The sequence below is a fragment of the Accipiter gentilis genome, chromosome 17 (genome assembly GCF_929443795.1).
Source record: "Accipiter gentilis chromosome 17, bAccGen1.1, whole genome shotgun sequence".
Lineage (NCBI taxonomy): Eukaryota > Metazoa > Chordata > Aves > Accipitriformes > Accipitridae > Astur > Astur gentilis.
Window position 1 is genome coordinate 18,751,118 of NC_064896.1, and position 14,460 is coordinate 18,765,577.

The window sequence follows — 14,460 nt, forward strand, 5'->3', positions numbered from 1 at the left end:
ATTTTCAATTTGTCAGTCTTACTGGTCAATTTGACAGTGGGAGAAAAACTTCCCTTACTCTTCTTCCATTACTGTGTTCAAGGCTTTATGATGAAATAATGCTTTTAATGCAGCTAGAGCCATGTGCATTATATTCATGTTACATTTGTTTAACTCCTTGATGTGAAGTGGGATTAGGACCTGATTTTCCTCTAAATCAAAATGTTGTTATATGGCTAGAGAGATGTAAAATACTATTCATCCTGGATGAATGTTCTCTTTGGCATCTGTGTAGACTTCCATACTTTAGACATGCTTACAGCAGAACAGAGAGACGTTATTATTAACAGTTGGAGTCACATTCTGTTGCTGAGGAGGACAAAACTCTGGAAAACTGCTATCTCATCATTACTGCCTTGCAGGTGCAAGAAGGCCATGGCTAGGCATGCACAGCTGCATCTTACATTTATTTTGTTGTGCTTTGCACTGGCATTCTGTCATTCTTGGCTGTCATCCTAGCTGAAGTAGATCAGACAAAGAATGATAAATTTCATATTAAACATAGCGCTCAGACTGCAGGTGAGGAGAAAAACTGTACACTGTTCTGAGATGTTCACAAGGCATATGCCAAACTAATGTAGGAATGGCATGCATGGATATGAAAACGTATTTTTACTCTGTTGCTTTTTGCTTCAAAAAACTTTGTGCAATCTACTTTAGAAGGGTGAAAAGTCTTTGAACTTAGAAGACTGTTTTTGGGGAGAAAATGTTATTATAAGGAGGAGTAAACTTAAACTTCCCATAGGATTTCTTGATGTAAATTATTTGAATTAAAATTTTTAAATATTCTGTCTCAGTCCAAAGGAGGATGATGACACTAATACAGATGAAGTAGCACAGAAGTAATGATAATACTTCTTGGCTAAGATTAGGGTTTTATTTAACTCTGTTTTGCACATACATGCTTTATGATAGTTTTTTAGCTTGCTGTTTCATTTAGCTACAAGTGCTATTTGGCATTCTTAGCTGAGTACGATAAGAATTTAGTGGGAAAACAACTTTTAGTCTTATGAAGTTAAAACCAGGTTTTTTTCTGAATGTTTGAAGGAACTTTTCTTCTGAAAAAGTAGTTTTCAGGCCAGATTTCTGCTTTCCAGTTCTCTGGTGTTTTAGCTTCAGAGTGATCTGAAATCATAGCCATTATTGATTTGTTTAAGAAATATTCTTTATAGTCATAAATTCTCAAGTTCTCTAAATCAATTCATTGATGAAAACATGCATTGTTTTATTCAATACTTTTAGGAAATATGCTAAACAATTTTCTTAAGCAGTATGTGACAAAGGCTTAAGATGAAAAATACTCATACATACATAAATTTTCAATCTCGCCATAATAGTTGCTACATTCTGTGTGTACTAGTAGAAGCATATGCAATCCTGCAAGTCGTTAAGCACATACACAACTTCATACATTTAAGTAATTGTATTTGCTACAGTGGGGCCATTACGTTACATGAGTCAGACTATTTGGCTTCTGTAGAAGTCTCTGTAGGACTTTGATCAGCCCTCAGTGAAGTCTTTATAGCGTGGTTAGCATTGAAATTAGTGGACATTTTACTTTCAGCATAGATTAAAAAAAAAAAATTGGGATGAAATTTCTTGGGATCCCAAGAGATTATAATGGTCTGCATTTTAAAATCTTGCCCTGGAATCTGCACTGCAGAAGAAATGATACTATATCTACTCTGACATAGAGCCCTGAACAAAGTATACATGCATAGAATTACAGTGAGGAGGCTGCAAAAACCTAAGCTGCATCTAGGATATCAGAGGAGGCAGAGGGAAGGGGCACATAAGGTCCTCGATTCAATAGTACTGATTCCAAACATGAACATCCATTGAGCCAGTCTTAAGTCTCTTAAATATTCTCAGCTCTTTAGCTGCCACATTAATAGCTTATGTTGCCTAGTACTGCAGTACAGTGACTCATATTTCCCCTTCATTGTAGATACATTCCACTTGACCTGAATTAAATGATCCTGAATTTGACTGCATAAAAAATTTCAATACTCATGCCATAATCAAATCTGGATGTAATTAAACTAGTTCAAATTTTTATATTCTCAATGAAGCAACAATATTGTTCTCCATGTGTGATTTTTTTGTTATGCACAAACGTTCATGCATTTCTAGGTGGATTAAATAAATTCCAAAGTCATTACAAAGATTAGGCTAACAACAAACTTGAATCCCACTACTGTACGTTGTGGTACTGAAGAAAAGTTTGCATAGGACGAGAGAGGAAGAAGAGAATAAGTAGGATTAGGAAAAATGTCTTCTAACTAGATTGACAAGTAAGATGTTGTTCTGATGGGAAAACTAATATTCTAATGACAGACTCTCGGTGGGATGCTTACCATATGTAAGGAAAGCATTAGTCATAGTTTAGACACTTTTTTGCCCTAATCAAGGGTGATATTGGTGGAGACAGAAGGAACATTGCACAGAGCTAACAGATTTGGTGCTGTCTTAAGTGCTTAGAACATGGGGCTACTCTGAACTCCTAAGCTCCCTCTGTAAAGAAACCCCTTTTCAAAATTAACATGATGAAGAGTAACTAGAAGTGTTTATGATTTCTTAAGGTTCTAAGGAGAAACTGGATTTTGGTCTGGCTGGTTTCCTTGTTTTACAATTGCCTGAACCAAAAGGAAATAGTAAATGTTTACTGCATGGGGGCATTGTCTTGACAGCACATGTTGCATTTCCTATGTTCAAAGAATGCTGTAGCCTAATCTATGCCTCAGAGTTTAAAGGGAGGATTTCAGTGATCATCCCCCTTACTGGGTAGACTGGAAGTGGAGAGTTAAGTAATTTATTCAATATTTTGGATAGTTTAATATAACCTTAATGCCAATCCCATCTCAGGCCCTATGTTGGCAGAATCTGTCAGACCCTGCCTTATGAAAGTTCTGCAAAAGGATAGCAAAAGATGGTGAGATTCCCTGCGTTGTACGATCTTAGGTGAAATATGTCTATAAAAGACATCAAGAAATCATATAGCCTATACTTTTTCTCGAGCACAAGATGAGCTGTTCTTACAGAATTTGTGACAGAGATCTACCTGGTCTGCTCTGTAGAAACCTGTGGCTATGGAGAATCACAACCTTGCTGGGCAGTATTGTCTTGTACTTCCCTATTCTTTCTATTACTAAGTCTTTTATATAGCCTGATTTTAAACACATCCCTCACCCTTCTTGCATTTGAAAGATATTCTTTCCTGTCTATCTAAGCAGGACATGGAGAATTGTTAATTTCTTTTCATAAATTTGAAGTCTTGTCTTCTCTCCTTCTTTCCTGTTTAGGCTATAGAAAGCCCAGTGCACTTAGTCTTTCCATGTGTCACGCATTGTCTCTTCTTTGGATTTCAGTGCTTACATCCATTTGTATTTTTTTGTCAAGTCTGGTTCTCCAAATGAAACATGTTACTGTGAACAGCTGGGTGGATTTAGCTGGCTGTGTTTAGTGTTCCAATAAAGATCAGCTTAAAATTACATTTAGTGGGGTATATTCCATAGCAGGGGCAATGATTAGTGAAGGTAATGTGTCTGAAGTGGCTGTACCCTTTACTGGATTCTTTTCCACTTTTTACACTATTTTGTTGCTTTTACTGTTTTGAAATTTCCATTAAAAAAAAAAAAGTGAATATTTTATTTTAGGTATTCTATTTAAATGATCTTTGAGTTTTTAACTGAACATTTTGCTTTTATTTCTGTGTAAAAGTGCCTATCAATGTGATATTCTACATATTCTGAACTCCTTGTTCTATGTATTAAAAAGCAAATCCCTTTTTGGTCCCTTTTAATCTCTCATAATCTTATATCTTTCTTCCCAAATAGATGGAAGCATTTTTACTGGGTAATGTCTCCCTAGCCGGAGTATTTGATATTAAAGATTGATTCGATAGGTCTTCTGATGCTTCAGAGACAATGTGCCTCTGTTTAGCTTGCATACTTGTTTCATAAAATCTTCTTGTTGGAATGCATTTGCTTTTTTCCAGGTTTGAGCTTAACAAGCAAGTATGTGAGATTACCTGTGGAAACAAAATGCAGATGTGCTCAAGTGTTTGACAAATAATCATATATCAAAGAAGGTAACCCCCTCCTTCTCCTCCAAATCTTTCAGAAAGCTTGCAGATTGATACCACTGCAAAAATTAGCATGTCTATAAAGTTAGCACTTCCGTATAGTTCTGACAACATGCAGAAACAATTAAATTGAGTGAATGTTCAGATGTCTGGTAACTTCAGTAGGTTTTCACAGAACGTGAAACTATTTTCTGCAGTGTCATAATTCAGGGTGAACCTGTATATTCTATCTTGATGGCAGTGCTATAACAAAGTAGAGACCTTTTATTAATTTTCCCTTGGGCAAAATTCATAATAGAATCTATAAACCACATTCAGCCAGAACAAGGGCCAACAGCATTGTCAGGAACAAATTCAGCCTGTTGTGTCCGTGGGTCTGTTGGCATTGCACTCTGGAAAATGTTCAAAGGACAGGTTTTCCCAAGAGCTAAGTACAGCCCAGATCTTTACTCTTTTCTTACAACAAAACAGGGAGAAAGAAATAAAATGCCCTTCACATTCAGAGCCCAGCATGTCAGTATGTTTTGTTTTGGCGTTGTCATTAACTGTTTCAAAATAAGCCAAGCAGTCTGTGCTAATGCTTTCACCTCTGAATACTTTGCTGCTTCCAAAGGAAACTTTTTTACAAGTTAGAGTTCATGAAAAGCAAACTTCAGGTGGACAGAACAATTGTTTCCATGATGAACAACGTTTCAAAAATTGCAAGTTTTTGGATGGCAGAAATTACATTTTCTTCCCTCCTTGATTTTTAATCTTTGTTTCAGTCACCCTGGAATTAAAGGAAAATTGGAAATGTTAGCAGGCTGGAACAGGATGGATGAAAGCAGTATACATTTCACTCCTTGTCTGTGTTATTTTACTCTTCAGTTTCCTTTGATTCTTCAGCAGATACTGATGGAGGTGTCAAATGTTTCTGCAGTTTATGTGGATCACAGAACTAACACAAGGGGTACCCAACAGATAATACTCAAGAAATTCCTCCTCCTCTTCACGGTAAACCAGTCTTATTTATCTTAATTGGTAGCACATTGTGTTCTAGTAGGAAAGACAGGCTCTGTTCTGAAGAGATATTTAATTTTACTAAACTATATATTATATCATCAAAGTGACTTTGTGTTTTAAAGCAAAAAAAAAACAATTCAGAGCAGTAATTAACCACTTTATCATCAGACACTATAAATTATGTTATGCCTGATGTTGGATCTATTTGGTTGGGTTTTTTTTTTTTTTTACAATAGCTAATCCCACAAAATAGAGATACTTCTGGACATATGTGCTTATACAGTTGTTTATCCCTTTTGTTAATTTCCAAGGGTCAAGACACTATTGATCAACAGAAAGAATAGACTTAAAAGAATAGTAAATTTTTTTCACCGGAGGCTTAATAAAATGCATTTTTTTGGTTAACGCACAGCTCTAGCTAGTTGAAAGTAGCTTCCATTTAGAAGCATGTATGTGTTCAGGGAGTAAAGCAACAGCCCAGTTTTTACAAAGATAATATATAGTCTCTGACCTACTTCAGAAATGGATAATGTGAGTCAAGTCCTGCTGAGATCTTTCAGATGAGGAAGGGACACTGGTAATTTAATATTACAAGAAACACTAGAAATGGAGTATATTGAATCTAATGGAGTGAAATTTGTCTATTGGATTTAGTAGCACTGATAGAAGCAGTCTATTGCCCAATCTAAAATCTTCATGAGTGCTTAAAAAAAAACAGGTGACCATAGGTTTTCTTTTCCACATCTATGTTGGCTTGGTTTTATAGACTTTTAAATTTCCATGGCCATTGTGGCAAGTATCATATTGAATGTTCCTGATGAATGCTATTGGCTTTCTAGTTACACAGCTTTTTACATGTGCTATATCTGCTGAACATATTGGCTGGTTTGATCCAAAGTTTAAGAACTACTTTATTCAAGATATTTGTGATTCCAGTTATTTTAATTTCTAAAAAGATTAGGGCTTTAATAGGAATACCCTTAGAACCGAGAGAAGATAGTTCTCTATCTTCTCTATCTCTATCCCTCTAGCAGCCAGAGCCCTAGAGAGACGGTGTAAAGCATTGCACATGCCAGTTGGCTCTGAAGACTAAAGAGAGGCTGCAAGAAGGGGAAGCCACTTTAACCCTTTAACTGGTATTTTAATTCTTTTAGCTGGATGTCTCAGAACTCCATCCAGGCCAGGGGCCTGCATAGTTAGCACTAGACATATAAGGAAGAGTTTTCAGTCTTCAGCAGATACAGTCTAAACAACTAGGCAGAGAAGGTAAATGAAACCAACAGATGGAAGGAAGTGTAGGAAGAGAACAAGTAACAGAAATAGCTGCATAGTTTGCAATAAATGAATTGGATTCACTGTTCTTGACATATCACTGTCTATGACTACAATAGGACTACATGTTCAGTGTAGGGAATTAGCATCTGTTCAGCCACTAAACCAAGGTTCACATGGCATCTTTTGCTGAATACCATCCTTTAGTTTTACATTTTAAAATGTTGCTTTTATCGTCAGTACCAACGCAAGTTGCTGACTTTGAATGTAAAAAGTAACAATTGTGGAAATTTTTAGCACTAGCTTTTGATATACCTGAAAAACGTCAGCTTGTGTTCAGGAAGGGAAACTGTCTGTCTGTTTCCAGCTGAATTTGCAGTTCTGCTTTCAGTGTAGTAAGATATGGTCACAGGATACTGGATTCATGACAGAGTTAAAGATTTCCTTAAAAAAAAAAACCAAAAACACCAACAAACAAAAAAAAAAACCCACCTGAACCACTGACAATACTTTTTTATTGAATGTATTATTATTTAAGATGACCAAAGAGCTCTAAATTGTTGTCTGATAAATAGGAACACACTAGAATGACAGATTTTTCAGTGTTGAGCCAATGTATCATAACAATGTGCAATAACCCAACTTAGGAAGTGATTGCATCCAAGAAATTCTTCTGAAGATATTAAGTACTGTTCTAATGGAAGAAAGACTGGATAGGCACATTGTTTTATAAGCAAGCCATGCTTATACATAGAAGCTAGTTTTGACTTGTATGTAGCCTTATATTATTGAATATTTAACTAGCCACAATAATGTCAGAGAAAGCTGGCATTAGACTTGCTCTGGAACTGTCTGGTTTTTTCTGTCTTTATTGACTAGAGAGGGAGATCTCCCTCCCTAAGCAGGAGCATCCAGTTTAGGCTAGATGTCTACATTCTAGGTGTCAAATATTGGTCAAATGAATCCCTCACTTAAACTTTATAGTTAATATGTAAGGATATCAGGAATTATCTTCAGCTGAACTCATAAATTGAGTTTAAGTTTAATGAAGCAAAAAAGTGCCAAATCCTTAGGTATTCTGCAATTCCTTTATCTATATACTCAATCTGAAGCAAAATATGAGTAAGTAGTCCAGTGAGTTCTGGTCTATTAGGCTTGCCTTTGAAACCATGAAGAATATAAACCTATGTAGGAAGCAGATATTCCTGTTTGCAAGCTCTTACTTTTCAGGAGCAGTTTGTGTTCGGTTGGTTGGTTTTTCAGCTTTTGCGACAGGCACATAGGATTCCAAGTACATGGGCCTTCTGTTATCCTGATTGTAAGTCTTGCCTATGAAGTCAATAGGATTGTATGCATTTTCTAGGCTTAGTTCTTCATATATTTTTATGCCATGTCCTCTTGGAACTTCTCTTCAACTTAACACCCTTGAACCCTATTTATAAAAGTCCTTATATTTCTTTCCATTTTCGTACGTGTCCTGCATATAAAGGACAATAATTGGCTGCCTTGGTTTGAGCCTTTGCCATAGTTTCCTTTCCAAGCTGTTATGAATAATTGTTCCTTCTTGGTGTTTAAACTAACATGCTGATATTTTTAGTTGTTGATTGATTAGTAACCTGTTTAATATCTCTTCAACATACCAACAGCTACACTCTTGATCTTAAGTCATACTTACCTTCCCCCTTTCCTGGAGCCTGCATAGTATTTTCAGACTCCTAAAGAAGGCAGTTCATCAGCAAGTATTGGCTCAATCTGCTTGAATTCATCCCATTATGAAAATGACACAGTGAAGGCATTACTTTTTCCATGGTCATGTTAAATAGTATCAAGGATAGGGAATCTCTCCTCATTATTTTCATACTGGTATTAAACGAGACAAATTTCTACTTTCTCACACACCAATTTTTATAAACAAGCAGTTGTGCTGTCTAAATATATAATAATGATCCTTTAATACTGTGCTGTGATATAAGGACTATTTCCCAACATACTGGGGGAGGGGGTTGCCTGAAAAACTGTGTATTCTGACATGTTCCTTTCCTTCTTTGAATCATCATCAGTTTAAAATATTTTTTTCAGCACTGGACTAATATCTGTAGTCCAGACTGAGATTCCCTCTGTCTTTACTGCATACCTATTTATTCAGTTAGGATTTTAAAAGCTGCTGTAAGGAGAGGATGCCTCTGTAGTTTTACATTAATTGGGCCTGATTTCTGACGTGTAGGGTGCCAGAATTAATTTGTGATTATTTTTTTTTTAACCTATTACTACTCATTATTACTACATATTATTTCTCCTTATTATTTTAATAATTTGGTGGAAACACTGTCAACAATGGATGCTTTTGTTATTTCTGATCATTCTAGAATCTCTTTGAGGCTGCATTTCCTGTAGATAATTAATTGAAAACCAGCCACTTGTTCTTGCCCTGTAGCAATTTCAGCATTGAAGAACTCATTAAAGTACTAGATTGAGCTTTCTAGGGATGTGTTTTTTGAAACTGAATTTTCCCCCTCATTCTCTACCAGTCTTCCTTTCAGTCAGTGTAATTTCCTTCGTATATTAGTACCTTATATAATGCTTTACATTATTTTTCTTTCTGTTACACTTCATTTTTTCCAACAAGTCATGAAAATTCTGGATTTTGTGTGTTATTTTGTACTGTATTTGTGTAGCTTGATGCCTGCAACAGATCATGGCTAATTCTGTTCAGAGGGGGGCATGCCAACCTGACTGTATATTCACACTTGGTTCTTTTGTCGGTCTTAAACCACATCCACTTATTTTTTTACTTGAAATTCTTGCAGTTGTCTCTTCTGTGGTCCTTCTGACTGTATCACTGATTATACTCCAACAATTTCATTATGTTTTTCATGTTACCATGTTTTTCATCTTCAGAGCTGTTCTTTACTACTACCTGGAATTTGTATCTGTACATTGACTTCCTCAGAAATTCACATCGCCTGTTCTTTCCATTCTTGCAAGAGATGGCAGGAGTCAAAGCTGCCTTTCTGTTCTCTTTAAAGATTCTGGACAGTGCATTTGTATCCTGAGTCAATAATTAATTACTGTGGGATTTTCTGTGCATGCTTGTGAAAGTTTTAATCAGAGATTATGGTATTTTTCATACGTGTAACTTCAGCTACAGTAACACTAATCTTATAATGTTTTCCTTAAGTGCATCATGAAGGACCTTATTCCCTAAAGTTCATTTCCACAAACAAAATTCCTGTATTCTTTTGCAATGTAGTCACTTGGAGTAATTCTTATGATGTATCCTGGACACATTCACTACCTTCATTCAAGTTTTCTACAAAGCGTTATAATGTATGGAGAATATGTCATCTCTTGTTTCTTCCCTGTAAACATATTGATGTCATCCCATCTTAATGGGTAGCATAATATCGTTCACTATAGAGCTTATGCTCACTAATCTTTCGTCCCTAATAAAAGAGTCTAATTTTGCTAATTTTGAGAGGCTCAATTCTCCAAAATACTGCTTTTCTCTTTTTTCTCTCTCTTTTTTTCTCTCTTCTCTCTTTCTTCTATCTCTTTTCTCTCTCTTTTCTCTCTTTTCCCTCTCTCTTCTCTCTCTCCCCTCTCTCTTTTTTCTCTCATTTTTTCTCTCTCTTTTTTCTCTCTTTTTTTCTCTCTCTTTTTTTTTTCTCTCTCTTTTGTTTCTGAGGCTTACTTAAACTTTTCTTAACAGTTATGCTTTTCATAAAATAACCAGTCTCAATTTCTAAAGTGGGGGAGAGAGTAGATTTCTCCATAATCTTTCCTGTGTTGTTTCATCTATGAAAGAGGAAAATATCCATAGGCAGACCTCTTTAAGTTAGGAGAGAAATAAACAGCATGTCCCATCCGTCAAGTTTATGCAGTTTCTTGAGAGATCCTGTGTAAAACACCAAGTGTCTGCCAGTTTTCATGCTTACAATATCAGGAGTATACTCATGGACAGAGAAAATATATAATTTCAGGGTTTCCAGAAGTTCATATACTGTTATTTAGGACCCATACAAAAATGTGGCAATTCAATTAGAAATCTAGCTGGATAAGTAAAAGCCCGGATGGGGAAGTAAAGCCCCATTTCTGCAGTTGTTTCTTCATATAGATCCTTATGCCTGCGCCAGGATTCATGGAGGTCATTGAGGTGTGTATTGAACAGCAACAGTCTCAAGCTCTAGAGACTTCTTTGATTCAGAGGTTTAGCAAAAAATTATGTGTGTGTGCATTTCTTGTTCATTTGAGTTAGAAAACTAAACATAAAGCCAATTCTTTCTAATTCTGAATCAAGTCAAGTGATGCAAACTCAGCTGAATGAATTTTCCATATAATTAGCTTTATCTATGAGACTATAGTATAACACTACTTTTTGTTATACTTAACAGTAAAATGTATCTACTTTATACATATGAGTTACATAGTTTCAAAATGAACAGAGATAACTTAATTTTACAGAAATCCTGCTGTATTAGTTCTGTTTTGTGCAAGATGGCAAATGGTAATGTTAATTATAATGCATCAATGACAAATAATATTTCTGTTAAACTTTATAGAAATAATTTCCTCAAATATATTTATAACTGAGATGTATACAAGCTAACAACTATGATTTACAAACCCTTTGCTCTTCTGAAAGTGTCATAAACATAACCAACAGGTTCTAAGCTTCATTAAAGTAATTGGCACTAAGCAATGCATAACATTCAGCTCAAGCATCTTTGAGAGATCCAGGCTTGTAACATTATTTGTATGTAGAAAACATAATGACTGGCTGGAAGTGCCAGCTTCTAACTGGTTATAGTACATACATGTGTTACTAAGTGATTGTTGACTTCAGTGGGACAATCTGCATGCTTCAGGTGGGACATAAATGTGGTGTACAAAGTTTCTAGTGTACCATGAGAAACTAAGAAGTAAATGAGTATCTGAAGGTTAAAGACTAATGTAACAGCTAAACATGGGCATCTCTGGGTTGCTCTTTTTTAGGAAGGAGAAATACATATATGAAATACAGTTTCTTTTAAACCTCACCAGTTACTTTTTACCACCAGTAAATTATTTCACAAGCTCAAATTTTTCACATTTGCTTTTGGCCCAGGTATGCTATATAAAAAACTATCTTGTCTATCCTGTATCCTTTTATTCCTGCATGAGTATTGAGACTAATGGGCCTGCCCCCTGTATGTGTTTGGCTTTGCTAGAAGCTTCCTCTGTTTTTCCAGACACAAATTTCCTTCCAGATGTTACTTTGTTGAAATTTATTTTCTGTGCCAGCTTCCTGTATGGATTTCTTCAGCAGGACACCTGGTTTGAGTCAAATTATACATAAGCACGCAGTAGGCTTCTGATTTTCTGGAATAGCTCAAAGATGGTTTTGCTAAACAATAAAATCTTTAGGCTGTGAATTATTTGAGTTTTCTGCATTGATTAGAGACAGTGATTATTTTAATCAGTGTATTCTAAGAGGCATTTGGCTGAGTTGATCGAAAAATACATTTAAATATCTCCTGCAAGGATATAGGGACATACCTCAAGATTCCTTTTGATAGATTTTTTTTTTTTTTTTTTTTTTTTTTAAGATGCAAGTAATAAGTGGTCATATTTTTAGTCAACATTTTAGCTATTTTTCTAGACATGAAAATAAAAGCATGTAGACACAGTGCTCAGAGTGCAAAATAATGAGAAAATGATAAAGTATGGACAATTACACAAGTACATACACTAGATAAGTGGAGTGGGTAGCTTAAAGTGAATGAACTATTTACCGCAAGGGCACTCAGCACTCGCCTCTGTGTAGCGGTAAATGCAGTTACAATATTGTTTGTGTAGCAATGAAAGAATTTAACCTTAGGAGTCATAAATGTATTCTAAAAAGAATATCACCTGTGTTACTATGCCCTCAAAATTCTACAGCAAAAAGCAAGTCAAAATATGCCAAAATAAATACCAGTCCTGAAGCACTTCACCACTGGATCTTGCCTGCTAATGTATAGCAGCAGAATAGTGTGGTGATTAAAACACAAGCTTAGGACTCAAGATATTTGAGGTTAAATGCTCAACCAGCATAGAAATTTCTTATATGACTTTGGGCAAACCTTTTAGTCTCTGTGTGCCTCAATGTCCTTCTATGAAAGGGGTACAATGATTCTCTTACAATTTGTCTGTTCCACACACATGCATTATAAGCTTTTCAGTGTAGGGTCTTTCACGTGTGCAGCATTTGGCACCATGATACTCTGTTTTGTAAGACAAAAGGGCCCTGAGTGCACTTAAAGCCCAAAGACAATTCTCTAATAATGTTTTAGGTGGAAAATCTTCATTCAGCTTAGCAATAAGACTTCCCAGAGCCTTACTAAGGATTAGTCTTCCATGCAGTTTTCCCACATAAATGTATGTATGGAGGAGTCAGCACATCTGTGTTCTTTACATTCTTTGCATTGCTTACAGCCTTTGTCTACAGGCTCTGGGCAAATATGACACTGTATATCAAACTTGTTGGTTTTGATGATAGCCAGGAGTCGAAAGAGCTTTTGTAAGTGGCATGATGAAATGACAAAGTGAGGAAGCAGATCTGAGAAAGTGTATGTATCTGAAAATCTCACTGCTTTTTTCCAGCAGTTATCAGTATAAGACAAGATACTGCCTCTTTTAATAAGTCTTGCCTAATTTTTTAGGTATTATAAGAAAAAAAAATGAATACCACCTTTTTTTTGGCAAAGTTGTCATAGAAGCAGAAGTATGTTTACTGAAAAATAGTTTGCAATGCCAGGAACATGAATCATGTTAAGAATGATAGGTCAGCAAATTATCTCTTTCCACTGAGATGATTTCATGCTGACCCATTGACAATATTGTAACCATAGACTCACATGTTACTGGAGTACATTATGAGTTACAAGATGGATCAGAAATAAAAAACATCTATGACTTTATTTCTCTGCTGTGGTGGGAAAGAAAAGCTGCTTTCATTATATTGTTTCACTGTAGGTCAAATTCTTGCAGAGAAGATGTTCAGCAACCTGCAAAATGACAAGGAAGGTACTCTCAGGTACGCTTCTTGCACCAAATCTGAAGTATAACTTTAACAGTGTAGGAGCAGGTCCCATTCAGGTGATCGTATTTCAAAGCATTACAAGTTTGAAGCCAGATTTTGATTCCATATTCTGTTGGTTTACCCAGGATATTTAATCTAAAAGGATATTGACTTTTAAAAGGTGCCGGCTGTTCCTCAACGGTTAAACCTGCTCAAAGGTATGAAACTTTCAGAATGGCAGAATAAAAATATGCCATATGTTTTGAAATGCAGCTGACTACATTGGCACTGCATGCTGTTATTGTCAGTTCTTAGGTGCTGGACATCCTGAATCACTTATGAGTCATCATTGCCAGGGAGAAAGGATATCCCGACAGAGAACTTAGAGTTCCTCTGATACATATGGCAAGAATTTAATCTAAATTTGGCCAAGTAATTACCATTCCTTAATTTTGCTTATGTGTGAGTTATTGCATTCTCTGGGTATGCAGTCTGCATCTCTACTTATATCCTTTATCACAACATGGAGAATCTCTGTTGAAAGACTTGTGGTTTCTTCCTTTATGAGCTTTATTGTTCATTCAAATATGCATATATAGAAGTAATAATAATATAGCATAACAGTGTAACATATGTTGAGTACATTTTTACTTGTGTCCCTTTTTAATACAGAAAAGTTGTTTTTCATGCTAAGGTTTGTCTTGTATCATATGTGTACGTCTACACAGCAGTGTCCTGAAACAGCACTGAAAAGTTAGTGTAACAGGTATGCTTCTGGCACACAAACTATTCCATGGAAGTGTTTTAGTAATCACTGACTGCTCATGTAAATTCACATTGTCAGTCCAGCAATGAAAGACAGCTGTGAAGAGCAAAGAGACTGTTACCAAGGCTGGCATCATCTCTTCCTTTGCTCAAGAACCTATTGTTCAGGCATACTAAAGTGAAAAACAGAAATGTTATTTCTTTCCCTATGCTTAAACTAAAACCTGTTATTCAGAACTGTGACACTCATAACTTGTGG

At 35.7% G+C, this 14,460-nt stretch overlaps 1 long non-coding RNA gene across 1 annotated transcript in view; it reads left to right on the top strand.

Moving 5' to 3' along the window:
• Window positions 1-13,443, top strand: part of LOC126046924 (uncharacterized) — a 51,395-nt gene extending 37,952 nt beyond the window's left edge. Inside the window, exon 4 of the long non-coding RNA XR_007508471.1 lies at window positions 13,391-13,443. This is a non-coding gene — a long non-coding RNA (uncharacterized LOC126046924). The remainder of the gene's footprint in view (window positions 1-13,390) is intronic.
• Window positions 13,444-14,460: the final 1,017 nt, after the last annotated feature.